This window comes from Elephantulus edwardii, unplaced genomic scaffold (genome assembly GCF_000299155.1).
Source record: "Elephantulus edwardii isolate Elephantulus edwardi_28Jun2011 unplaced genomic scaffold, EleEdw1.0 scaffold00414, whole genome shotgun sequence".
NCBI classification, from domain to species: Eukaryota; Metazoa; Chordata; class Mammalia; order Macroscelidea; family Macroscelididae; genus Elephantulus; species Elephantulus edwardii.
This window is the reverse complement of record NW_006400164.1, coordinates 1,151,297-1,154,743: the sequence shown is the minus strand read 5'-3', so window position 1 is coordinate 1,154,743 and position 3,447 is coordinate 1,151,297.

The following is a 3,447-nucleotide window of genomic DNA, read 5'->3' as shown; positions in this document are numbered from 1 at the left end:
CTCCTATGTGATTTTCAGCCTCTTGAGGCTCAGCTGTAAGTCAGTTACAAATTGACAGTATATAACAACAGTAAATCCAGAGATATATGTATGCATTTTAAAGCAGACACCTTGAAGAGTTGAAATTAAAAAAAAAAAAAGAACCTCCATAAAATACAGGGAAAATAAAATCATATTGTTACTTTATGTGGAATTTGAAATTTTTAGCTCTCTTTAAAGAATCCTGAGAATATATAGTGGTTAAGGCACATGACTGCTCACTGGAAGGTCAGTAGTCAAACTCACCAACTACTTAGAAGGATCCAGATGCTACAATATGCTTCTCTAACAATGTATAGCCTTAAAAACCCTATTTTAAGTTTTACCTGTTCTATAGAATTGGTGTGAATTAAAATAACCTGTATACAACAACAACAAGAAGGTGACAATAATTTTGGGTTTGGGTTAAACTCTCTCTCTCTCTCTCTCTCTATCTATCTATCTATCTATCTATCTATATATAATATATATGTATTTATTATATCTTTATTTATCATATATATTTATATTTACATTTTTATATCCTCTATTTTCCTCCATTCAATTGCTTTTGTTGTGTACTATTGTGTTTGAACTGATGTATAGCTGACCCTTCAGTAGATTTTCAGAAGCAGGAAATTGCATGGGAGTTGATTGAATACTTTTCTCCTGTACAGCAGCTCCTGGAATTGAACTCGTATCTTTCCATTCACAACTTAATTCCTTACCACAGAACCACCTGAGCCCCTTTTCATGTAACTGTTGTGTGTGTGTTTGTTGTTTTCTGTCAAATTGGAACTGACTCATTTTTGACCCCCCAGTGGATTTTCAGAGACATTTTATCACATGGGAGGAAACTGTTCACCATTTTCCATGCAATTACTAGGACTTTAAGTCAGATAGGTATTTATTTAAGCTAGCTACTAAGAAGTCTCAGTGTATCTAGAACATTAACATAATATTATCTAATATTATCTAATATTTGCAGGTAGTTTTATAGTTTGCTCAGCATTTTCATTAACAGTTGCTCGTTTAATGTATAAAAAATTTTTGGAACTTGCCCAGAATGTGGCAAAAGCTCCAGAAACAGTGACTTTTATATTTTTTTTTCCTTTCCAACAACTCTTTTGTGACGAGGAAGAAAACAGTTTAATCTTTACTTTAAAAATTTGGCATCAGGATTGGAGGAAGACTCATCAACAATCTACATTATGCAGAAGACACAACTCTGCTTTCTGAAACTGAGGAGGACCTGAAGCGCTTGCTGTAGAAGGCCAAGGACTGCAGCCTTCAATATGGATTGAAACTCAATATCAAGAAAACAAAAATTCTCACCACTGGGCTGATTGATAGCCTCATAACAGAGCGTGAAGTGATTGAGACTGTTAACAGCTTCAGTTTGCTTGGCTCTTACAATCAACACTCTTGGTAACAGCAGCCAGGAAATTTAAAGATGGATTGCATTGGGAAAGTCTGTTGCAAGAAACCTCTCCAATGTACTAAACAACAGCAATGTCAGTCTGGAGACTAAGGTGTGCCTGATTCAGGCCATCATTTCCTGAATTGCTTGCTATGTGTCAGAAAGCTGGACAATGACTAGAGAAGACAGAAGGAAAATTGATGCCTTTGAGCTGTGGTGCTGGAGTAGAGTATTGAATATACCCTGGACTGCTAGAACAAACAAGTTCATTCTAGAGAGGGTGAGACCAGGGTGCTCCTTGGATGCATTGATTCAGTCACTGGGGTAATCGGGAAAGGTGTGTCAGAGACAATAAGGTTGGCACACAATAGAGCAGGGTTTAGGGCTATTGTACATATCGTCATTATGAGTCACAAACAACTCGATGGCAAATAACAACCACAACTTTTAATCTGCTAAAACTGATCCAGAAAATCAAGAGATCTAACTTTTCACCAGCGTTGTGTCAGAACCAGACACTGTGGTTTCAGAACCAACACATAGCTGACTCTCCAGCAGGTATTCAGAGGGAGGAGAGTGTCCATTGTACTCCATCAGAGCAGCTGATTGATTAGAACTGCAAGCCTTCAGGATTGCAGTGCAGCTTCTTGCCACTGTTGTTATGTGACACCAAGTAGCCTGCAATCCATACCCTGCGTCCAACATCTCTGAACTCTTCTCTATCCTGAGCCAGTCTCCCTAATTTTAACACATCAACCCCCATTGTCCCAGTTACTGAATCACTTCATCTCACCTGGGGTTTCCCCCCTGTGCTGTCCTTCCACCCTTCCAAGAATGATGTCTTTCTCCAGGTATTGTTCTCTCCTGGCCACGTGTCCACAGTATGTGAGACTGAGCCTCAAAATTCTAGCCTCCAAGGAGAAACTTGGCTTCACCCTCTCCAAGATAGACATATTTGTTTTCTTAGTGGTTCATGGTATGTTCAAGACTTCTCCAGCGCCACAATCTGAAGACATCGATTCTTCTTTTGTCATCCTTAGTCAGTGTCCAGCTCTCTGATGCATAGCAAGTAATTGTGAAAACAATGCCTTGGATTAGGGACACCTTAGTCTCTGGACAGATATTTTCAAAATTCTGAAAAGGTCCTTGCCACTAGTAAAAAAAAAGAACCAAAAAACAAAACAACAACAAACAAATTACATATGCCAAATTGTGTCCGTTATCTCTACTATGAGCTTTAGTAGGTAAAGAAAATCCAAAGGCAGGCAGTTTGAATTTACCAGCTACTTCTCAGAAGAAAGACAGGTATTCACTTCTTTTATGATTTAGAATCTTTGGAAACCTCCTGTAGGGTCAAATATTAATTTATTCCAATGGCACGGAGAGTGGAGTAACTGAATGGGTGAGCCCTTATCTGCTGATTGAAATCTTGGAGAGTTGAACCTATCAGTCACTGTTTATGTTGTTATGTGCCGTTGAATTGACTGTGACCCATAGTGAACATATGCACAATAGCTCTAAACCCTGCTCTATTTTAAGCCAATCTCACTGCCCCAGATACACTTAACCTCATTACCTCAGTTACTGTGCCAATCAGTCTCTCCTGGGGTCTTCCTCTCCTACTCTGTCTCTCAAATCTTCCAAGCATGATATCCTTCTCCAAAGATCCCTCTTGGCTACATGACCAAAATTTGTCAGATGAAGTCTCAAAATCCTTGTTTCCAAGGAGCAGCTTGATTTTATGCTCTTCAGGTCAGATCAGTTAGTTCTTTTGGCAGTCAACGGTATGTTCAAAACTCTTTTCCAGAATCACAAATCAAAGACAATAATTCTGTTTTCCTTGATTATTGTCCTGCTTTCTGGTGTACGCATGTAAGTGTGAAGACTTGGATCAGGAACATCTTAGACTGGCATCCTTACTTTTCAAAACTCTGGAGAGGTCCCTCACAGCAGATTTCCCCAATGCAATTCAACTTTTGATTTCTGACTGCTGGTGCCAAGAATTGACT